This window comes from Anser anser (genome assembly GCF_964211835.1).
Source record: "Anser anser genome assembly, chromosome: 4".
Lineage (NCBI taxonomy): Eukaryota > Metazoa > Chordata > Aves > Anseriformes > Anatidae > Anser > Anser anser.
The window spans coordinates 27,107,464-27,132,836 of record NC_139724.1 but is presented as its reverse complement, the minus strand read 5'-3'; the positions used below and the strand labels follow the sequence as shown (position 1 = coordinate 27,132,836).

Here is a 25,373-nt window from a genome sequence, read left to right as displayed (position 1 = left end):
CTATCTGCTTTCAGTCACACATTTTATTGGGAAGAGCCAGGGTTCTCAATTCACTCTATAAATTGTTTAGATTGTGCTAGTGCTGCAATTCTAATAGCAGAGTAAAAGAGGATGGTAAATAAATAGTGCTGCTGCCATGCTTGTGAATTCAGCCTTCAGGCAGATTTTCAATAAATGATGAGAGTATGAGAGGTAACAGCATGGAGTCCTGAAGAACTGCCGGTTTTGCAGAAAAGAAAAGTAAAAGATAAAAAAGCAGAAAGAATGACCTGCTTAGAATAAATTTTGTTTTGGCCACCAAAGCATTTTTATAGAAGTATTGTGCTGAGATAAAGATGTTTAAGCATGTATCTACATCTCAGTTCCACCTACCGTGGTAGTTGACAAAATATGATGAAAGCAATCTCAGCTATTTGATGTACGTGGATAGAGTTTAATGCTGTGGGAACTGATTTTGTACAGGATTTTTCATTTTCTTATAGAGTTTTATTTTTGTTCAGTGAGAATCGAAGTCAGAAAGAGGGCTGTGCCTTGTAAGTGATTTACGATGGTTGTGCCCTGCTTCAGGGTTTCATAACATTGAGTTATGAGAATTTTCCTGTTGACTTCAGAGAGAGTTGGGCTGGGCTCTTGATGCTTGGTACATGGAACATTTTATTCACGTTGTTGTCTTCTAAATATCAGGGCTTTTTATTTCTTTTTTTGTGCGAACTTGCTCATATTCAGGTTTTGTAGAATTTGTTCCACAGCACAGCTGATGTATTATTACTGGCACACCCCCACAAAAGTGAAGCATATTGTTCCTACTTCATTATGCATCTATTGCTGTTTTATTGGCAGGAGGGTTAAAATACTATTCCTTTTAAGTGTCGTTTTGCCTTTGGAGGGATGGAGAAAAGATTAATTACATCTGAACAACTGTAATAAATAGAGGTACTGTGATATATAACACAGCACTGTATACAAATGCATGTTCACCTCTGTTTGCATCTAAGGTGGAACTTTATTCTGATCTCATTTGCACTAATGGAAGTTTTATTATTTTAAGTAAGTGGATTTACATAAATCCAGGACTAGCAATAGAGACAGCAGTGTTAAACTAACAAATGCATACAGTCTAGAATACTCCGTGAAGGAAGATAATTGGATTATGTTTCTTGTAGAACAAATTTTTGTGTTCCTTCAAAAAACTAGGAGTTTGTCCCCATCTGTGAGTGAGCGTTATCAGTGGGTAGTTAAAAGGCTTTATTTTAATCTGGCATCAATTATTCATACCGTTATTATTTGTCAGTTGTGTTACAACAGAGCTGTCTATCTGGAGATGAAGTTTGCCATTCTTAGGCTCCATCCACTACAAAATATTACTGAGAAATGTCTTCTGCCTCGCAGACTGTAAGTGCCACACTCAGCTTTCCCTTCCTCTGCACAAGAATTCCCACTGAATTTTGGATTATCTCGCTGCTTTGGTACTGAAAGTCAACATTTTCTGTGGTATATCTGAACAGCCAACTCTAACTCTCAAACACGAGGCATCACCAGTAACTTTCTTTGCTTGACATAGTGCAGCTCTTGAGGTAAAATCCGTATGTTCAGATGCCAGATGTTTTCCCTGCTAGTCAGACACGGGACCATGTTCCCATAGAAATTAGGCTGACGCAAACCTCCACATCCTGCACTCCAAACATAATAAGCCATTCACATACTTACTTTCTCTAACTTTAATACTTGATGGCATAGTTAAATAGATAGTTAAAAAGATCTGTGTGAAAAACATTCACTCGATACATTTTTTCTCTGTAGGGTAAGATGAGAGCACAGATCAAAGTTCACAGGTAGAGGTAGGTAGTCATGTTGCCTTTAATCAGTATGATAAAAGCAAATACAGTGGCGATGAGTATAACGTAATGTGGTTTGTGGTGCTGATGCTGATCCAAAGTAACAGAGCTGCAGCACATGCTGCAGTGATGGTTTCACATAAAGGAAGTGAAGGAGATCAGCTGCAATTTTAGGAAGAATGCTTATAGCACAGTGAAGTAAAACATTTTTTTCCTTCCTTTAATTTCCTTTTCTTATGTTTCTTTTGTATTTATCTTTCATTTTTATCATTGCGGTTGTGTTGAATCCAGATAAGGATTATTTGATACAGTTCTTTTTGGACATGTGCAAGTCATTCTGATCAGTAAAGGTGAATTGTGGCAACCCTCTGTTAAACTTTTACTAATAGCAGAGAGCTCATTCATACCCTCAGGACAAGAAGCTGGAGTTTTAAAATATCTCAAGAGGAGTAGTAATAAATATGCAATTTCCTTTTTTTCAAAATACTTTCTATATTTTCGTTGGATTTTGATTTATCTTTGAAAGAAAAAAGAAATAACTTATAATATCAGCCTGTATTAGGAGGTGGGATTTTACAGCACTAGTGGTTCAGGAGGCTGGGTTGTATTTGCAAATATAGTTGTCAAGTCTGTTTCACAGAAGAAGTGAGCATAGCCTCTAACATTTTAACTGGCCGTTTTACTGAGGTGTTGCAGAATCTGGACACATACAAGCAATGCTTCAGTTATCACTAGCTGGGATTTTGGTAGAGTGAAATTTCCATGTCTTTCAAATAACTCTATTTCTCTAACAAAATAGCAAGCTGTATGATACCATTTCCATAAACAGTGTGCTTAGTGATGCACCAAACTTATCAGCAACAGATATGGGATACCAGATGAATAACAAAAGCCATAAAACTGCACCGTAAGGAAAAAGATTGAGAGGTTTTTGTTTGTTTTATTTTCAGTTTCTTTTTCATTGGAATACTACAATAACTGAAAGATAGTAAAGTTTTGCTATAGAACTCTTAAGTTCTTCAGAAGGTTTCAGTGTATTTCATAGCATCTTGTGTTCACCACTGGAGTGATGGCTGGAGTTTTGCTTCAGTATAGAACAGAATATGGGCCTTGAATTGATACAACCTGAGGATATATTAATTCCGTTTTGCTCACTGCGTTTCAGTTTTTGTTCACTGTTTTTCCGTTTTCTTGGTGGTGTTGAGTTGTCTGGACAAATTCCATTGTTTGTAATAGGTGGTCGATGTGGAATTACTTGCCCAAATTTAGTGGAAGGCTCTAACTTTCCCACACAGTGGCTGCACACTGCAGACACGCAGCACAGCAAATACTTTGTGAGTGTTGTGTACAAAGGTCATACTTCGGGCTCTTGCCAGTTCATATCTTAACTCCGTCTTACCTCATTTGATGCGTTACCCTTAAAGTATCAGCAGTTTTGAGATTGAAATTAGAATAGGTTTGTTATCAGAAGCACTAGTCTTATTAAGAACTTTTGAGAAGAGCACTTCTGGTTCCATGGCCTGTACAGGAACTCTGTGCCTGCCTGAGCTCCATGCTGGGGTGAGACCTCCCTGTGCGCTGGTTCTCCCTGCTTCAGTTTTCAGTGGAAGTGAACTCAGCTGCATAGACTGGCAGGTATCCCTGGGTCACTGCTATACCTATGGTTCCAGACTATAAAATCTGCTAAGTTTAAATGTAGCCTGGCAATGTTAGTCTTTGATTAAAGAAAGCTCCTAGTCATAACAACTGCAAAAAATAAAAAATAAAAAAAATTGAAAAAGTGAACATAAAAGCCATGACGTCAGAAGGCAACTAAAAATATACAAAGTGTGCAAGATTTGAGATTTCGTGATCTTTTTTTTGAGAGACTAGGAATATTTTCCTTACTACAGTTCTGTTTGGAAGCAGATTTTTGCTTTTGTTGAGGGTGCCTTTGTGTTTGCCATGTTAAACCTTGAAGAGATGGTGCCTGTCAGACAAATAAATCCCTTGTGTAATTTCATGGACTTCCCTGGAGCTTTTCCCAGTGCTATTTCAAGAGAATCTCAAATGGCACATAAATGCTTTCTCTGGTTGGAGCTCTCCCTTGCTCTGCATACAAGGAAAAGATGACTGTAGCTTGGCCTTTAATCCTTTGGCTGTTCTACAAGCTGTGTTCTCCATCAAGCTTCACGGTGTGCATTACTGGCTTAAGTGTAACAGTGATTAAGGCTGGTGACACATTTTATGTCTCACAGCGTTCAGCTTGAAACAACAGGTCTCGGATCCACCCATAGTCCTCCTTCAAGGCTAGTTACGATGCTTAGCTCACAACTAAAACCACCTACTTTCTCTAAAGCAGGATGCCATCAAATGCTAAAAAATACTTGACTGATATGCATACAATAATTTTATGATTACAAGGGTTAAGTTTATTTTATGCATCTCTTCATGAAGGGAATTAAGCAGTTTTCCCTTTCCTCCTTCCCTTGATGGGCATCTTTTACACATGTTCTTTTAGAACAAATCCCAACTTCAAACTTCAAAAAAAACTTCAAATCCCAACTGTGCTCTGTAGGGCTCCTCAACTCCGCTCCTTGGCCCTGAACAGGTATATCCAGCAGAGGTAAACCATTTTCCCTTCCATTTTTTCACCATTTTAAAAACACATTGACCAGCAGCTCAACTACTCAGACATGAGAGGGCATTAACTTCCAGTGGATATGTATGACACGTGAGTGTGCCACCTCTGGACAGGGTGTGGACAGCTTGATTCTTGTCTGCCAGCAAAGGAAGAGTGAGCATGAGAGTCAGGAAAGGAGACAGATCAACCAAATCTACACAAGAAGAAGAAATGCGGGGACCCCCTCCTTTCTGCTCCCTAGTCATCTTCTGGGTGGGACTCATCATCAAGTACAAGAGAGCTTGTTCCAGGGGAAAGAATGAGGGTGTGTAAACAGGGAGCTGTTGTTGGGGCAAACAGCATGTTTTCTGAAGGAAATGTGATGGACCAGCTGGCTTTTAGTGTGTTCAGCTTAAATTGTTGGCTGATGGTGAAATATGTTGGTGGAAAATTTTATTCATTGGAAGATAATGCCAATTTAGATTAAGAAAAACTACTTAAGAATTCAACAATTTGGTCAAGAAACCCTATCATAAATTCAAATGTTTTCACCAGAAGCCAAAGTATTTTAAGTTGATATTTCTTTCATTAGATGCTTTGGATTTCCAGTTTAGAACATTTTATATCTAAGCATATTTACAGGTACCAGTAAGGAAGGCAAGCCTTTCCAAGGTGGCAGCACTCTTTATAGGCTTCCTCACTTCTCTAGAGAAAAACTGAATAAACACTGCAGGCTGAGGTATTTATTTTTCTGCTCAGCTTCCAACTCAGTAGCTGATTTGGTACAGTTAGTTTCACAGATTTAGCTAAAAAAGCTTTTAGCTTTTAGCCTCTTTGTCCGTTACTTAGGATGTAGAGAGATGGGGACAAAGCAGATCAAGAATCTCCCTGATTTTGAGAGGCATAATAATATTCATATACTTCATCAAAGCAGAGGTTCTGGCTTTTTTATCATTCATTTGCATGGGATCATCTCAAAAAATTGTTTTGTTTGCTTATCCCCAGTTCAGTTAAGTATTATTTGAATGCAGATCTACTTCAAACTGATACTCAGATTCCTGGAAGTATGTCCTTTACCTGAGTTTGTGTTCGTACTTTGGTTTTAGTATCACATTTTGAATGTATCTCATTTTAAATGAAGTTAAAATTTGGCCTTGGAAAGTGTTCGGAAAGATTTTGTGGTTCGATACAAATTTCATCCTCCCATGACAGGTTCCAGCTTCTGGCTGTTCAAACAAATGCAGGGCTTCTGAAAGACCAGAACTGGAAGCTAAGAGCTAATGTTCTGCCATTCTGCTAGTACAGCAGAGAAGATTGGCTTTAGAAAACAGTGTTCTTCTGTAGCAGTGAGGAGGAAAAAAGGCTGATAAAGAGCATGCAGGTACTTTGCAGGGCTTCTAATACTAGTTGCAAATGATTACTGGCAGTGGCTTTATCTCTAATTCACATCTTCCACTGTTTAAAGAAAAATGCTGCTATCAAAATGAAATCCATCGATGTAGGTATGTGGGTATCCTACAACAAGTTTAAAAACTGTCAGTAATTTTTCAGTTACCATTTTGCTTTGCAATAATCTCATTGATAAAGTTTGTTGATAGCAATCAGTCAAAAAACCTCAGTGTCTCAGCAAATCAAATCAAATAACTTCTACTAAGGGAAGAACGAATTCTTTTGTCTCTTACACTGGTGTAAAATGCAAGTAGTTGCATTGCTGTAAATAGAGCAAATCAGTGCAAATGAGAACGTAGTCAGTCTTGAAACATTTGGTTTGTACAGCTGCCAAATAAAATCAAGACAATTTATGTGTTGCATAATAGCTTAGCAAAAAATTATTATGCTGAAATGATCTTTGTCCGATGCTTCTAAATTCATTCTTTTCATTGTAATAATGACATCATTTTGTTATAAAGCTAATACAATAAGTTTTTTCTACAGTAATAGAGTTGAAACATAGTCTGTAACCGTTATCACTACACTCATATTCCTCATTCATTTTTATCTCCTGTGATGTAAAATAAAAAAGTTGTACATAATAAAATATTTAATAACCAACCACCTATAAAAACAAAGGAGTAATATGGATTCATAGACTTTAAAATGAATGGCCTTCATAATTCTTTTTAATATTAGCAAGGGGAAAAGTTCACCAGTGATGTGCAAGAAGTTAAACATGAGATATAAGTTATTTGGGAAACACATGAGAGAGCAATAAAAGCATGATTTCTTGTATGGCAGCAGTGCAAAATCAGTGTGATTTACCCATTAGTTTCAGAAGACTGCGAAAATAAGAAAACGATTAAGCAAATACCAGCCCAAAGAGAGGTCCTTCTCTGGGTGCCTGCTCGATACCAAATCAGTTCAAATTGCACTACTTTTCCAAATGAGTCTGGTTTTCTGACAGCTGTATTTCTTATGGTTAATGTATTCTGCCAGCTGTCACGTGAATTTGTTTATCCACCAGGTCTGATTTTGGCTCAAGTTATGGCTTATTAATTGTTGGTTTGGTTGTTGACTCTTTGAGCACTTCTTATGCAATATTTGAACAGTTCTTTGTATAGCAGAGAGCTGATCCTTTTTTAGGGTTGCTAGTTATTGCAGTGATACAAATAAGAAATAACTATCAATGACACCAGTCCACTGGAAATTTCTGTCTGGTTGTTGAAAACTTACTAGACATAATAACACCAAAGCCATAACATTTCAAACCATCTCCTGGAAAATGCTGCTTTCTGCCAAACCGTCTTTCAGGTTGTTATATATTTACTGCTGTTCAGAACTTGCACTGGGAGGGAATGAATTAATATAAAACGTATCTCAATCCAAGTGTCATCTTTGCAGTCTTTGATATATTTATCTGCATTTTAATGGGGACACACACACTTGGATTGTAAAGCCATATATATTTCCGGATAATAAATTTATGGGGGGGGGGGGGAGGGGAGATTTGTAGTTTTGCAGTTGGGTCACAGTTTCAACTCAAATATTAGCTGAGACATTATAACCATTTTTAGTTGTGATTTTAAAAAGCATTGTAAGTGATCTCTGAACAAAGTGATTTCTGAACAAGGGGAGAAATGCTGGATGAACTAGCTTAAACAGTGAGAACCATTTCCATTTCAGACCTCTGCTCTCCTCAGGTACGGTCTATGTGAACGCCTTTAGAGCAGTCCGGAGATTGAACAGGTCTCTGCCTACAGTTTCAGTGGGGGAAGGCAGTCTTCTGCAGAGGCACTTGGTGTGCTCTTTTCCCTTTTTTAAATCAGCTAGGATGCTGTTAAACAACAGGAAATTCAAGTAGAATGGTTAATGCTGATAATGTAGTAAAGTGCCTATCAACCCTGCAAGCAATGTATAAATAATTTTGGACTGCTTCAGAGAAACAAACAAGCAAACAAAAACCAACCAATCATACAAAATAAATATATTTAGTATATCTATTAAAAACAAGTGTGTTTCAAGGTCGATGCTGGGTGTAGCTAGAGGTGAGTGGCAGCTTGAAATGTGCAGTTTTTCTCAGAAGGGCAGGGATCATTGCAGAAAACGATTTCATGGGCCTGTGGAGGCCCCTCACTAATATTCTGCTGCTAAGCTGATTGACAGAGTTGCTTTGATTCCCTTTTCTATCAGGGAAGAATTTCCTCTTCTAGTTACTGTCAGAGCATTCCCATCAAGAAGTAAGAGAAGGACTCGTAAAGTCCCTGGAAAGAAATATCATTGGGGATACAAGAGAAGTGAGATGGCATCAAGATGAGGGTATTAAAAAAAAAAAAAGATTATGAGGAAAGCTCCACATCCCATTGCGAGATACTCATTTGCCCTGTGCTATTTTAAATTAAATTAAATATAACTCCCACCTCTTTATGCGCCTAGAATAGGATGGAAACCTTATATAAATGTGAAAAACAGTTCTTGCATAAGTAGTGAGAAGTACGCACTTCGTGTTCCCGGTGACTGGTTAAATCCCCAGGGATTACTAGGTTTGTGCCAGGAGTTTATCCTGTGAAGGAGCGAACCTTTTGTTTCTGCTGCTGGGGGCGGCCCGGTGCTGACTCACCGTGGCAGCTGTCGGAGCCAGCTTGGCTCTGTGCAGGGCAGCCCTTAGCCGAAGGCCCACCTGGGCACAAGTCCCTCCAGGAGGCTCCCATCCCAGCAGCGGCAGAGCAAAAAGGAGCCCGTGTGTTTGGGTATTCCTTCTACAGAAGCTGGTCCACGTTATTCCGGAGCGTAGGGTATGATGATGTCCTCTGCTTCTTAGTCCATCGTCAGTCCTGCTCTGTGGTCCTGCTAAGGCCGCCCTAAGGACTCCTTCCTTAGGTTTGGGTGCTTTGATAGCCACTTTGAAGGGCTCTTGTCCTTGAGGGCATTTCTGGAAAGACACTTCGTACTTCCAAGCTGAATTAGCTTTTTCATGTTATCTCCGTTGAGCTGGGGACAGAAACGTAGGGCCAGCCTTGAGCACCTGTGACTGCAGCACAGTGAGGGGAGTTCTGGCTTTGAGTTGAGAGGGTCACATACAGAATAAAACAGTGCTAATTACAAATAGTGGCCAAATATGATACTCTTCTCTCTAAGTCAGGCCTTCACTAAGGCCACTAAGTAATTGCTAATTTTGTTGGTGAGCTTTGCCCTTCATTTTATCTGTATTTTCTTCCCTTGCATTTTAATCATTGCTGTCCTCCCCTGTAAGCACCTGCTCTTTCAGTGAGGTCAGAAAGCCTCATCTTGCAATTCCACGTGCAGAGAAGAAGTTATCAACTAAGGCAGATGATAAAGGACTAGGAAAAAGTCTCCACACTGGGGCAAATGTTTCTTCATCAGATCAGCCCCATATCTCCCTTGCTGTTGTTTCTTGTTAGGACTAGGGAGCTCAGTCTAAACAGACTATGGTGAGTCATTTTTCACTCTGTGGAGTCCGCCTTGCCCAGTTCTCAGATCTGACTCACTGCAGCTGGAAATGGTGGGGTGTATAATTTTCATAGGGCACATACCAAAACCCTCTTCAGAACAAGTCCATCTGCTTTTACCACTGATTTCTTTATAAAGGATATTTTGTTCCCTTCTAAATCCCAATTCCTGGGATTGGCAATTTCTACAGTTCTTGACTGCAGTCACAGGAATGTTAAAAGTGTAGGAGCAGTCCTTAAATAACACTTATTTGTTTATGTAATTCTTTTATGCATATAAAAATAGATTTTACTGGCTTGGTTAAAACTATAAAACTTGGATGTAGAAGAAAATTACATTTTTTCTGTGGTTAAAATAGAAGTGCCTTCTGTTGATGGTATTGTACTGTCTGAATTACATAAAAACTCTTGTATTTAATGGATTGATCTTTTTTCAATCTTTGCCCATTCCATTACTAATTATATATTTATATGAGCATGTGAAATTGGAATAAACTTTTGCTGTCTTAATGCAGGCAGAATCTAAGTTAGTATCTGAGGTGCTTTCTCTGTGACATGATGACACCTGTTTGTCCCTTGGTATTCCATGCCTCAGTTCCAGGAGGAAATCTAGTACATAAAGACACTGAATTATGTATATAATCTCCAGCCACAGTGTGATGTCCCTCTTGTGTTTTCATATGGCTATTTGATGAGCAAAGGAAAAAAAAAAAGTGTTGTCTTCCTGTGCCTCTGTTTTAGGAACTTTTTCAGAAAAAAGAAGCTTTGTAGTTTGGACCTAAATCCTCTTAGCAAACAAACTTCAAAACCATGTCAGTACTATCTATGGTAACAATACCGTATCTACTTTTCCATGACACGTTTCATTGATAGATCATCTTTTTATGTTTCATGGATGGTGGCTCCAAGATGGAGAGAAGTTCGGTCCATTTGCTGGAAAAGTTACAGAGCTCAGGTTTTCTGAATTCCAATTCAGTGCGCTGTACTTCACTTGGATAGAGCGGTGACGCACAAGTTGTGTGCTTGTGCATTCAAATAGCCTTGGAAATGTCTGAATTGGTCGTTAAGATGTATACATTTATACTATATCAGCAGGTATTCTATAGCCTTTCTTCCTGAGCAAGGTTAGCCTTTATCTGTAGTTGCAGCTGCTGCTGAAGACTGTGAAGCATGAAACCCTATATGCTAACATAGAGCATAAGCACACAGACAAATCGGGCAAAGCCATTTTCTGCAGGGCATAAGAATAAGAATAAGCGTTCTTTCTTAAATGTTGCATTGCCAGCAGCTTTAATCCATAGAGAGAAGCTGCCAAAGCTAGTTGATAAAGCTTGCAGGAAAGAATTGCTAAGTGGTATAGTTTGTTTGTCCTCAGTGGAGTTATGCATGCTCCAGCAATGCAGAATTCAAGCTGTACCTAATACTGCCAAGTCTGCAATAAGGGAGCAGCTCTTTTCATTTTAAGCACTGTTTCCATCAAGATAGGTGAGTAAAAGAGGGAGTATTAATGAAGAAAACAGTATGACTAACAAGACTGAGTTTCTGCTGCAGCCTAAGATCCTCTAAATAATTTCTGCACTGACTACCCCATTTCCTTTTGAGACTTCATATATCTTTTTAGAAATGTATCTAGCACTGTAAGCCTAGATAAGTAATTCCAAAATACTATCTGAATCTTCAGTATATCCCTTGAAATTATTGGTGCTGTTTATACATTGATGCAAACAACAAATTAATATTTTCCACAGAAAAAGCTCAGTAGGAAGGACAGATAAAAGTAAGGACAAAATGTCCTGAAAGGTCTTGATTCAGACTGGCAGAAGTTAATGTAGTGTTTATTGTAACCAGCTCAGTTTGGCAATCACCTCACACAAGAAAAGTCAGCCTAGCTTTTCTGGCATTCTCCTTTTATAGCTATGAATATAGCTTTGCTCAAAAAAGTATAAAACCTGTTAGCTACAGTAGTAATTACTCTTATTCACTACTTGTATATATCAGCTCTTACTTGCAGATCTCAAAGAATTACACAAAAGTAGGCATTTTATTATGCTAGTTGGGAAGACATTGGAGTGATACTGACTTTGAAGGACTTTGAAAGATTAGTTTTGCCCATGTTCATTTTGAAAACAAGCAAGCCGATGAAAAAGCATTTGACTTAAGTTTCAGCACATTTAGAATAATGTTTTGTTTTGTTTTGTTTTGATTGTTTGAAATGATACCATTTCAATTGCTTTCTTGCTATTTACTGTATAATAACAAGACCTAAAATTGAATCAAAATATTTTGATGGAGCAGAAATGCATTTTGTTTGGGTTTTATTCCCTTTTAAATAATGTGTGTAGATTTTTCAAAAAATTGAATGGCTTCTTCCCAATTTGAAATACCACAGTCTTTGGTTAGGCAAACTTATGTTTTCCAGCCAGGCCTAGTCTTTATCATATCCTTGCAATAACTGTCTTTCTTTAATAACTGCTGATGGAGAAACTTGAGGAAAGGTTTGCCCAACTGCTGGCAAAGTAGGCCACCTCTTGACTCTAAAGTCACTTCTCTAAGTACCAGACTGGAGGATGGAGGTCAGATTGTTTGAGCCCATATTCGCTTTTACTGTGCACAGTTCCTGTTTCTCAAAAGGTGAAATCACAGATCTGAAGGGGTGGCTGCCCAGGCATCAACCTACCAGAGTCTGTTACAGTTCAGCAACAGCAAATTGTCTTTCTTAAAAATGATCCAGCAGATACTGAGACTTCCAAGTTACTAGGTATACTGAAAAGAAAACATACTGTTTTTTCTAATAAATACCAAACAGCCATTAAAAACACTGGCTTTGAGGTTGCTTTTTATTGATGTCAGTGTAATACATATTGTACATTAGAGACTGTGTAAATACTGTATTATAAATCCTACATTACATTACGTACTCTAATGTAGTGTATGTGTAATGTGTAGGAAGTATTTTGTGCTGGTCAACAGTTAAAGAAAGAGTGGCAGCATCTCTGAATGGTGTGCAGCAGATTGGGGTTCAGGCCTCCCCTCTGACATGGATGTTCCATATCCCTTTGGGTATGCTGTGTAAAATGCCACCCTGTCCCTGTGTGTATCAGTGACAAATCATCCCTGTCATTTACCAGTGGAAGATCATAGCCTTGTGCCTCCGTTCCCCGCATGTGAAATGGTGTTCCGAGTCTTCTTCCAATTTTATTGCCTTGCCCTTTTAGCCCTCAAGTTCTTTGTTTTCTGGAACAGTGTTGATGTTTTATTATGTACATGTTTGTACTGCACAGCAGGGACATGGATCTGAGCTGGGCTGCATAAATAAATGGAGTAATATAAATAAAAATCATCATCAGCTGATGCATCAAAGGCAGATAAATAAAATGAGCAGAAGACAAATATACGTGCTTGGAAGTAGTGCCTTAGAACAACCCTTTTGCTTTAGAATTAGATTTTTTTATGAAACAGCCGCATGTTCTTTATTACCTCTCAGAGTCAGTAATCAGCTTTTGCCTTTGTTTTTGTTCTGCTCAGAGATTAATGTGGGATTTCACCCTTGTTTGAATATTTTTACTTTGCTGGGTTAAGTCTCTGTTTGCCTGATCAGTTCAACTGACCAAACGAAAGGAGCTGCTTTTAGAATGCCCTGAAAGCAAAGCATTTTTGTATAGTTTCTCTCATAAAAGTTTAATGCAGTTTATAATTAGAAGAGGTTGAGTGCTTCCATTAATTCTGCAAAGTTTTCTCACCCATTTAGTCTGATAAGCCTAATATTTTGCTGACAGAACGAATCTAAGCGCAATTAGAGGTGTATGCAAAGACATGTATCATTGTACCCCTGAAACCACATCCCACAGGAAGGGAAGCAAAGCTGGAGGTTTCAGGAGGCTCAGCTGACATTTGCTGTCCTCTCCAAGCTTTAGGGAAGATGGAGCACTGCGTGGGAATGTTAAAGGCTGGGAATCCCAGATATGTGGTTAATGGAGTCAAGCAATGTGCAGATCAGTAAGATGTCCCCATGGAATTGGTGCTTTTCGGCTTCTGTTGCAGATCCCTTCCCCTAATAGCATGGGCTGGGCAGAGCCGTGATGTTGCTGTAGTTGTGAAGAAGCAGTGGCAGAAAGAAATTTGCAGGAGATAATGCTGCCTGAGGCGTCATTAACTCCTAATGGAGCTCGGAGAGGACAATATTGTGAAGATCCTGTCCTGCTTGAAATCCCATGCAGTCTAATCCCTCTGTGTACTTGTAATAGTAGTGATGTAAAAATATACATGGTTCTGTTACTACTTCCATTCTTTGCTTTCTATTTTACCTCTTTTTGCTGGAAAAATGACTAAAACTAGGCTTTCTCAGGAGGTTTCAGAAAACTTTATCCGTAGGATTATGACTTAAGGATCCCAAATAATACATGTATCTGTTACACTTTGTGCTTATAGCAGCCTCCAATAAATTTGGGGAAACACTATGTCATTACCTACACTTCTCACAAACTTGAATACTGTTTCCAAACAGTGTTGCTAACTTCAGAACAAAAGTAACATAAAGGAAATCGGTCTATAAATGTGTCTTTTAAGACACTCTCCCCTCTTTTTTACTGTCAAGTTTCAGTGCAAGACCTCACTAGAATGCAAAATTTCCGTATTTCCATGCAGTGAGGTACAACGTAGCTTTACTGTAGGCACTTCTGATCATCTCAGGGAGGTGATTTTGTAGTCTCTGGTGGGTGGCCTCGTAACATATGTGTGTGGATTCTTGACTCCTTAGAACCTGAGAGAGTGGCAGCATCTTACCTCCCCTCAAAGTGGTTCAGACTTCTGGACAAAATATAACGTCAGTGATTTCTGAGCTTGGTGGCTGCTGCTTTGGTGTCTAGCCAAGTCAGCACTGCAGAGTGCTGAAGGTAATGGATGGCAGCTCTTACGGAAGAACTATTGCTTTCTTCTGTGTTTGTATGTAGGTACCATGTGCGTATGGAGCTTTTCCTCATTAAATGTGGTTAGTTTGTCACCGGAGTATGACTGTGTGGAGGTTAAAACTTTCTTCCTTTAATAAAAGTATCTGACAAGCAGGCCCTAAACTTACATTGGAAATGTTTCAGTGCTCCTTACTGCTTTCTAAGATGCCTGCCCCGCTCTCTACCCTGTCCTACTCTCCACACACGTGCCGTGGTATGGAGAGTACAGGCTGTGAGTTATCTGTCAGAACATCTTTCCTGTTTTTCCACTGCATCAATATAATTCTGTAAGTTACTTGCACAAACAGATTTTGTGAAGTGCCAGGGAAAGAGAAGGAAGGTTAAAGAACCAAATGTCTTCCTAAGAAAAACATTAACAACATTTTTCTGTAAGAAGTGGAACATTAACCTGTAGGCAGATGTCTTAACTGCTAGCTGCTTCTGTGAAACAGGCTGGTGAAATTAGCTTGTAGCAGGTTGTAGCAGAGCATCTAACGCAGAGGCTATAATAATTTCTGCCACAGTGCCACTGAAGTTAGTTAGGGATGTCAGGAATGGATTTGGCTCTGCTGCTTGTTGGCCTTTTGTACTTTGTCAAAAAGATTTTCCATTGTCTGTTTCCCAAAACAGTCGTGTCTTTCCATAGAGGGCTGTGTTGAGTCCAAATGCGAGGGAACAGATGCCTCATCATCCATTCCAATTAAAGAATTTTCAGACGGAAGGAAATCCTGCCATGGTGCCTGAGTCACCGAGCTAACATCAGCAACCAGCATCTTGTTCCCATTGTGTGCTGACTCAGTCCTTCCTCTGCTGCCATTTAAGTTGTATCGCTTTCTCTGCTCTTAGGAATGTGAAAAACTACTCTGGGCTTCTAGTTGCATTGTAACGGGTATCTTTTGCTAGAAATTTGGGATAGAACTCTGAGATATAAATACTAATGAACTTTCTGAACAATTACTCTGAATTAAGTTTTGTGCCACAGAATTTTTGTTTAAATTTAAAAAAAAAAAAAAAAAAGCGAAGGAAAAAAAAGTTGCAAGACCCTATTTGTCATAATTGTAAAAAAAAACCTTCAAAATATGTCCTAGGCTTGTTTACGTGACATTATTCAAGAACCGCTATTCCTGAGTAACTCAATATGTGGATATTTTTATTCCATAATTAGCATGACTTTCTCATTTTTAGCTTAACTCATTTTCAACATGCATTAAGTTGAGCAAGAGCGAAGCAGTTTGAGAAGTGAAATTTAAATCCAGCCTCCTGAAAAATGCCTTCCTGTATCCCAAGACGGTATGCCTATTAGTAGTGCAGGCAGTTTACAAGATGGTTTGAGGACGGATGATGGGGATCGATCATCCCAAACTAGCTGCCAGCCCAAAGTGGTGACGTTATCATCATGGATGCAGTACAGAGCTAGTAATTAGCCACATAAAACTTTTTAAAAACAAATTTAGAAATGTATTATGGCCTATAATGTTCAGGAGGGAAATGCTTTGAACTGAAACATGCACTGATTCGTCAGTAGGGACACGGGAAGAGTTTTACCCCTTGTTGATAGCAGTTGTTGTTAATTAGCCAGTCAAGCACAGAACCCAGTACCTCATCTAGCAAAGTGATGTTTTTCAACTCCAGGGGAGTGAAACGGTTTAACAAAGTGGAAATGGTCACCGGACATACTGGATAAGGAGGAAACAAAATAAGTTTTATGGAGCCCCAGAAGAATTTTAAATAGGAGCTGGCTTGCAGAGGTTATCAGTCCCCAGCAGGGTATTTATTCTGTGGTGACCATCGGCTGCGTGTGGGAGTCACCCAAAGGGGCAACCTTTTGTCAGGCATCTGCAACTCTTCAACTGCACCAGGAAGGAGAGAGAAAGAAACCTTTGTGATTTAAACTTAGTGTAGATAGAAAGAGGCTTTTATTTCCATCTTTCTTTACCTTGTTCTGTAGCAAGAGTGCTCTCTGAGTAGCTGGGTGATAAGGCATTCCACACCCAGCAGGGCGGTGTTTCTAGAGCCATCAGAGCCATAACTGGGGGACATCTGCAGCACTGGAGCAAGTGTTCTGCAGTGTATCCGAAGGGGAACAGCTGCATGATTCTGGTGGAAAGAGTGTAATTACTGGGGCCTAGAGGGGAAGGAGGGTTTTCTGGTGACAGGTTAGAGCTGATGGTAGAGCTCACTGACAACCAGAAAAAAATGGACAGCGTTCTTGGACTCTGGGTGGCCAGGAGGAGTTTGCTACAGTCAGCAACTACTCCTGCCTGGCATGAACTGCAATTTCAGCACCTCTAGTTTGCCACAGCCGTAAAAAAATACACGTGTCAGACACAAAAACCCGACTCCATGCTTCCCAGTATGGAGACCACACAGGAGCGGTAATAGGGAAATACCTAACCCCCAGCCATAGGTGGCAGAGGTATGTGTAATGGAGGGAGGCCTTCAGAGCCAGCCTCAGTGACTTTACAAAGTCTCTGGAGACTCTGTGGTGGTCACCACAGGTTGACTGACGTTGGAAGCAATTATCTGCTGAAGGGTTGAGAAGAAACAGGAGGATCCTTTGTGAAAATAACACCACCAAGAAACTCTCGGACAAGCACTGCCCCTTGTTTTGTGAGACGCTGTACTTCCCCCTGGTTATGCATGAAACAAAAGGAGTTGCTTGAAAGTGAGAAGTGCCTACTAAAATAGGTTTTATTTTTGTGTCTGTATCGGTTTGTTCTTTATTAGCATATCTGAATTGTTTACTTTCTGCTATTTTCTTTCTGTTGCCTAGAGATGTTTGGTAAGTTGTCAGCACTATAACAGAGGCAGATTTAAGATTCAACTAGAATGAGTTTTAACACAAAAGCATAGTCTTTTTTTTTTTTTTTTTTTTTATTAGGGCTTAAGCAATTAAGACTTCGTTTTAATAGGACAACACTGAATATACCTTCCCAGTAAGATCAGCTTCTTGTCTTTTACCCTGTAAGGTCCTGCTGAGGCAAAAATTCTCTCGAAAACCATTACACCTTTCTCTGCAAACCAGGCTGATGGTGTTGCATGCGTTACAAGTCACTAATTCAATACTGATTTTTTAAATTTGCTCTTTAAACTTTCCTTTCTGATTTTAATCTCAGAAAACTCTCTGCTGTGTTTTATCTTGGATGTGATGGGTTTATCAGAACTTTGACTGCAAGATTTTGAACACCTCCCTGAGGTATGCTGTTATCTCCCATTAGAGTTTATGATGAAGAGTGCTTCCTCAGCATCAGTGTTTCTGATCAGATCATTCACTGTGAAGATGCACTGTGCCAGATACATCTGCAAAGTGTTCATGTCTGGCATTTTAGAGTAAATATCACATCAGTATTTTTAAATGACTGGTACAATATGTGGGTATCTACAACAGAAATTCCTAAGCCTCAAGTAGGATAATTGAGATGATTTGATTATATGAAAATGTTGCCAGAATTTATGTTAATGATAGGTCTCAGTTCATATCTAGCCCTAAATGTTTATTTTGCTTGTGAGACAGTTAGAAACATGTTGATTTTTCCTCCAAGTACGCACCACTGCTCAAAGATGAACGAATATTAAAAGGTTCATCATACCATAGAATCCACACTATTTATATTTAAGTAGTTTAGTTTTAGATTATTTAATACATAAAGTCCCAACTGTATTACAATTCACACATCTTTACTAATTCTGCTGAAACATGCAGTGATATTTCCCTAAGTAACTACCAAGATGATCTTCCTAACACTGCAAGCTGACCAAGGAAGCAGGCTGAGTAGTTGTTCTGACCTGTGCCGATTGCTTGAGATGCAAAGCAGTGCTGAGAATTTTCTGACACCTTATTTCAGACACGGTTGTATGTATGTGCTATGCCCCATATCTTCTGAGAACCTTATCCTCTGAGACCCGAGGGTGATCATATAAATAGCTTGCACCTCATTTTGAATTTACAGACAAGTCTTGGAATCAACAGAGGAAAACATGCAGTAATGGGAAAAAACATAGCAACAGCAGAGAAAAGACTGATGGCAAATATTGGGAAAGAGCCAACACCTTTCACAATGGTCCTGTTCATATATATAAATCACATGTTTATGTGTTTTTCTGGATCTGGGCCTAACTGCACAACTGGCTTTCTTTTAAGCGTCAAGTAAGTGCAAGAGAAAGCAGAAGATAAACTTGGTCTCGGGTTCCTCTGGTGGACTGAAGATGCCTATCTTTTCCACCTTCTGTTAATCTTTGTTTTTATTTTAAGAAAATGGGGCTGGTTGTGGACTAAAGCCTTTCTGAGATAAAGAACAAGGCTAAATTTTGGTGTCTGAGGAGGCTTACTCCTGTTTCTACACAGAATAAGCTTTTGAAAGCTTTTCTAATAGCGCAAGAACCCTTGATTTGGTAATGGATGGTGAGCATGAACGCTAGTGAGAGGATGGGATGGTTTAACAGATTGGTGAATATACCGAGTGCTATGCAATGGAGAACCAAAGTGCAAGTGGGTTATGGCAGATTCCCTTAGCTGTGGAATCTTAGCTTTGTTAATATGCAGGAGGCAAAATAAATGTTGTTCATCTGCTGGATCAGAGATCCTGCTACCTTGCTTAATCTGTTCATTTGTCAGGTAGCCAGCTGGCAGCCTAAGCTCTGTGCCATACATTTTCTTATTTTTAGTGTTTGGGTGTTGCATAATAAAAATACGGGAAATGCAGAAACAAAATTGTAGTTTGATCTGTTTCATTTTGAAGCAAGTCATTCGAGTAGGAAATTTATGTCTATCCTAAGCCGTGTTTTCCTCTGCACAGATATACATGGAACTAAAAGGAGCATTTATTAGCTGATGGCACATTAATGTCATCTAAGGACTTAGTGAAACAGAAAGATAATTGGATTAATGTGTAAAGTATAATATTTGAGCCCAACAAATCTAACAAATGTGACACTGCTTTATCTGATGAGTGTAAATGAAATCTCGCACAAGATATTAAAGAATGCAGTGCTTTGTACTGCAGAATCCTCCATTCCTTTCCAACCACATAGCCATAATCATAAGTCATTCATGACAAAAATCGATGTCTTACTTTTCTGATGGCTTTTGTTCACTGTTCCTAGGAACTGTTTTCTAGCTTTTCTCAAGAGGGTATTTAGAATTTAAGCTCCCTCTCTCTGCTTGTTTATTATGTACAGTGCCATTCATTTGCTGAGTGACCACGGTGCCAAGTTCCAGCTTGGCATTTGTGGAACATTTTCCTTTCAGTCCCCTGAGAATGCATGCTTTGGCCTCTCCAGTGCCAGCAAATTCTCAGCACTCTAATGAAGTGGTGTGGTCTAGGCTGAAGTGGGCAGAAACGTTACCAGCTTCTGTCTTGGTGTTTGTAGCTGCACTGATGATAGCTTTTGAAAGAAAAAAAAAAAAAAAAGACATTTTCTGATTATGTATTTGAATAAAATCTGATTGCATGGAGCATTCTAGTAGATGTTATGGCCTATAGCAAATTCTTAAGAGAAAAGAGAAAACATGCAGTGGTCGGCCAGTAATCTCCTAAAAGATTATCCAATTCTGCTCCCATAAAAATGACCTTTTACAATCCATTATATAGTAGGTTAATACAAAGGCAACAGACCTCACTTACAAATGGGAATTCCCAGTGTAGCTGCTTTGCGAACAGGTTACCTGATCAAAAGCACTGGCTATCGGTACTGCTAATTGATAGGGCCTTAAAGCCTTTTGTGTTGTTACCTGGAGGCAAGCTGAGGACAACCACCTTCATTGAGAAAATATTGATTTTTCTAGGATATCCTGTGTTTGTTCTGCAAATTGCAAATAGATACAGAATACAATTTAAGTCTTTGTGAGAAGAAAGTGTTGTGATTAAGTCTGGAATCTGTGTTCTCTTAACCCTTCATTGCTCAATTTTCAAAGGTTAAAAAAAATCGTATACAACTCTCATTTACAACATAGCAATAGTTCAAGCTGCATTTTGTTAAATCTGGCCAGGATCGTGCCATTACAGAATAAGAAGCTGAATAAGGATGCAGGGCTGTACGAGGCAGCAATTTAGAATCTATTAATTTATGTTGAGGCGTCTAGCTTCCACACGTCATCCTTTAGAACAGAATAGTTCCACTTGAATGCTGGCAGGCCTCTGGGAGAGTCTTTATCTGGTACAGTGCAAAAGCAAGCTCACATGCGCTAGTACAGCATGTGTTTGCATGCTCTTCTTCAGCAGTTGCCTGGCTGAAGAACTCGTGTTTAGTCTCCCATGAAGAACTACGAGGCAGCGCTAGAGCAAATGAAGAGGGGTACTTTGGTCACAGTATCAAGGCAAAAGAAAGAAATGAGTTGTAGCAAAAGGGTCTGACTGCACCAGCACCAGCCTTTGGTTATGCTTGCAGTGCCCTTCTTTATCTGGAAAGAGGCTCAGAGACACTGTGGAGACACTGAACTGTATAGTTTGGGGACTGTATCATGTTAACACTATTCATAATCTCCTGCACATTGCCAATATACAAGATATGGCAGAATTTTTTCATTGTTAAAGTATTGTAGGCTACCCCGAGCAGTGTCTTTAGCTGCTGTCTGAAAACTGACTGGTAATTACCGCCAGAGATGAATTCGCATGCTTCAATGAGCACGTCTTTGGTGATACTTTAGCTCTTGCATCAGTTTTAGAAGGAAGACCCCAATAATTACTGAAGTTTGTTGTTGTTGTTGTTGTTTTCTGAAAAACATGTAAAGCCTGTGGGTACTCCTAAGTGTTTCTGTCCCTGCTGAGAAGAGATGGGTTTTCTCTGGAGCTATTTTTTTCTGAAATTGTATAGTACAGTAGGAACATAGCTCTCAGCGATGCTGTATCATATAACATTGGCTAGTGCTCTGGGGCTATTTCTAATAACTGCAACAGGAGTTACAGCATCACAGTAAGTATATTATATATTCTAATAAAATGACTAGTAGTCTGATGCAGACTACATGAATAACAGTGATTTGGAGCCTTTCACCTCATTTGTGGCATATATATTAAAGAATGAGCTCTATGCTTAGCAGAGATTACACAGAGATTACGAAATGTAGAAACTGTAGTTCCAAAAAGCAGTTTTATTCAGCAGCAGATTACTGTCATTTTACTGCATACTTATGAAGAACTTGAGTTTTTAGTTAAAAGGATACAGAAAAAACAGACTCTCTTAAAATTTAATTATCAGCCTCCAGAGAAATTCAGAATTTCAGTTTAAAAAATGTGAAAAAGCATTTATCAGTGCATTTGAAATGAATATTATTTACATAGTATCAGCAAGCCGTCTGCAGTCTTTTCAGAAATACCTAATTTAGAGAGGCCCCTGCACTTAGCAAGCTGTTCGATGAACAAGGTAAGCCAATACAAACAGTGGATAGCTGAAGTGCGAGTGTAGGAACTGTGCAAGGGTGTTAGTCCATCAAGGATGGGAGGCTAAGCAAAAAGAAACATGTTACTTAAGGCTGGGATGTATCATGTGTCACTTTTTTGAAGGGAACAACCAAAGGAACATAACATATTCACAGACCAGTTATGACTGGGTATACTTCTATTTCACCTGTGTCTTGGGAATGATGTCTTTAGCTGTTCTGTTGATGCTGCTCTGCAAAAGTATTTCAGTTTATTCATTAGTTCAGCAGGCACCAACCTAGCAGTAGTTAAATGTCCATCTGCATAACTAACATTGGATTATACAGATGGGTGTGAGTGATCCTGCCCCCATACAGCCAACCGAAAACAACAACAACAACAACAACAACAAAAACCTCCTCCACCACCAAAACATTAGTGTCCTCTATTTTAAAAAGGGAGGAATTTTAGGGCAAACAAAACAAAAGCCAAATACTAAAGCAAAATGCAAGAAAGGTATCAAAATGGAGTGCTGCCCTGGGGGATAGGAGCAAGATAAATCTCCTTCGGTGGAATATTTATTTTTATACACAAAGAAGAGATTACACATGGTAGAGAATATTTAACCAAGAAGACACCAGGAGAGAAATGTGCTTCCACAAGTCCCTTAAAGAAGCTGCAGTCATCTAAGCAGAACTATAAAAAGGACTGGAAATATATTTCTTGATAAAGGCTATCCTGAGAGAAGGACTCTCAGGCAATACTTTCCTTATTTTTGTGATGATTTACTTTGGGGCCAGGGGTGAAAAATTCCTTGATTTTAGGAATCTCCTTTTCCTCCATTGGAGTATGTTTAAATGAAAAAATGATTAAAATGATTTAGAATTTAATATACTTAGAAGATAAACACCTCTGGATGTTCTGAGTGAGGAGAAAAATTTCCCATTTTAATCATAAATTTATTTTTATTTTTACAATCTTTTCCTGAGGCTGTTTACTCTCACAGATGTTAGAGAGAAGGATAACGAAGCATTTTAAACAGGCAGGGTCCATACTTGTCTCCTTAGGACAGAGCTTCATTTTGTGACTGCTATTTGCTTTGAATCCTGCTTTCCGACCAAGGTCCTGCCCCTCTGGCAGGAAGGTGCTAAAGGACACCCAAACCAGGCAGGAGATACCTGTCTGTCTGGGCTAATCTTTAGGAAGAAACAGTAACAGGCTGCAGAAAGAGGCGAGTGCTGGTGGCATTTATTTATATGTAATTATCAATTGAGAATGACTGGGCCTGAGCTGTTAATACAAGTGCTCTTTATTGGGTGGTATAATTAAGGCCTATGCAAGAGAAGACCAAGGTATTTCAGAAAGACTACCTTGTGCCTCTTGGGTGGGAGCTTCTCAGCTCCGGGGCTGCCTGTGCTTGGCCTCTGACACATAGCTATTTCAAAACTGGTGGGAGAAGGAGACAAGGCTCTTTCTGGTAACTTGCAGTAGTTCCTTGCCTACAGTGCTTGCCCGCACAGGAGAGCTCTCCTCAGAGTAGATTAAGAGGAATCTGTTCTCCAAATGGAGGGTGGCTATAGAATGGCAAATTGATTTGGTACTCATTAAATTTCTCTTAAATGATAAGCAAGGTTTTACATACACTCTCCATGCTATAGAAGGCTGGCTGTTAATAGTCATTCTCGTCTCTCCTTGTGGTATGAAATAACTTCTCCTTATGTAACTTCAGTGTCCTACATCTGCCGCATTTAGTGGTTGCTGCCATGCATTGTGATACAGTAGAAGAAACCAGTATCTTAGCTTCGGGTTCTCTGACCAGTTTATAGATGTGCACATGCTACCATGGATCTGTGAGTCAGCCTTTACTGTAAGAGTTTAATGACTCAGTTTGGGCCTGGGAGCCAGAGAGCTAAATATAGAACATAGCATTAGAGCCTGGTACAGCTGGGGAGAAAAAGTCCATTTGGGGACTGGACTTACAAAAAGTCAGTTTGGAACAGAGGTGCCTGTAATGCAGGCACACTTGCCCCAAGCACTGCTTTGCTCTGTTCTGAGACTTCTCATTCGAGAAGTAGCACTGCAGAGCTGGTAGGGACAGAGAAAAGAGCAGGAAGTTAAGACATGAGGAGAGGAGACGTGGAAGAATGGTCACCAAAAAGGAGCTGATTCTAAAGTCTCTGAGCTGGTTATTCCAGGCACTGGTGCAGGACATGAACTCGAAAATGTTCTCTTACGTGGGGAAGTGAAGTTGTAGCACTGCATATAGGTGGGCCCTGAGCTACGCACCAGCTTTCCCTGCCTCTGGTCTCAGTAAGAGAGCAGAGACCCCTCTGCCCATCCCCATCTTTCTCTGTCGAGATACCACCCCTCAGCAGCACTTAGTTTTGGGGTGCCTCTGTCGATATTCACATAAAGCATTCTCCTCCACCTGACAGATACCTTCCCTTCATAAGAAACACCTGGTCTGGGAGGAGCCTGTTTCACAGTGTTCAGGAGCATAGGCACGATCCACCAGCTCACGGGGACCAAGTGATTGGTGGTACCCTGCCTTCCTGGAAAATGCTCTGAGAAAGTTGTTGGGAGTCCTTCAGCATGCTGAAGGCGGGTGCAGCCTGAAGGGGTGCCGATCTATATTAAAAAAAAAAAAAAAAGCCACAGTGTATCAAGCTACCCCAGTTACAGACACGGTCCCACACTGAGACAATAAAATATCATATGGCTCTGGCCATATGTATGCTATTTTTATGCCCCCTTCACTATTTTGATATACATTTGTAGATAAATTGTGGAAGTTTTTCATCACCATTTACTCAACTGAAACCACTGAAGAAAAACGTGTTCTGAATATGTTTTTCAAAGTTAGATTACCTTTCCAAAGCGCAGAGTTAAAAGATAAAACATTATAGGTTAAAAATGCATTTCCTTTGCATCTACAAAGCCTTCAGTTGTCCCACGAAGTATGGCTTACTTAAGAGGCCAACTCTTAAAACAGCGTGCTGCCAAGATACTCCATGAGAACTTTTAAAATTCAACACTTAGCACTTTTCAGAATTAGTTGCTCTGAATCAAACGGAAGGTCAGAAAGCCCTGATTATGTTACAGTACTTTTGTCAAAAGGTAACTGCAAATAGAGGAACTGACACGGTATGTACATTAGAATAAAACAGGCACTGATTTAAAAAAAATCAACATCTGCCTGTATGTGCCATTCTGCAAGACTTATGATTACACAGTAATTCTTAAGCACAGGAGCAAACTGCTATGCCTCACCTAATACCAATAAACCTGCACAAAAATGCTGATCTGTACTTTAAAAAAAAATTTTAAATGACAATTGTAAAAAAATGAAGGGTAGAGATTTAATCACAAGCATACTCAAATCAGACAACAGAAGAGGGTCAGCAGTAAACAAATGCTGCTCAGAAAGAAAATGAGTCAGTAGACAGTGAGAACTACGTTCAAGCGGTCTGATTAATACAGTCTTACATTTAGTGCAAAAAGAATAATGAATGTCAGAAATCAAATCCAACACTGACTTCTTGTGCTGCAGAAATCTAGTCATGTTTCATAAAATTCCGGAAAAGTATTTTAAATGGTGTAAATATATCCTGTAAATCTCTTTTCCTTTCTAAACCCGACCTGGTGTTCTTTATGCTTTTAGAACACAAACTCACTTGGACAGGATTTTCCAGATGCTGAGTGTTTTACAAACAATTGCTGCTTGGTGA

General features: G+C 39.4%; 1 protein-coding gene across 10 annotated transcripts in view; it reads left to right on the top strand.

The window, feature by feature from the left end:
• The window catches only part of LOC310898447 (uncharacterized protein), a gene marked incomplete at its 5' end in the record, with an annotated part of 290,282 nt that overhangs the window by 34,122 nt on the left and 230,787 nt on the right, over nt 1-25,373 (top strand). The gene's annotated exons all lie outside the window — the stretch shown is intronic.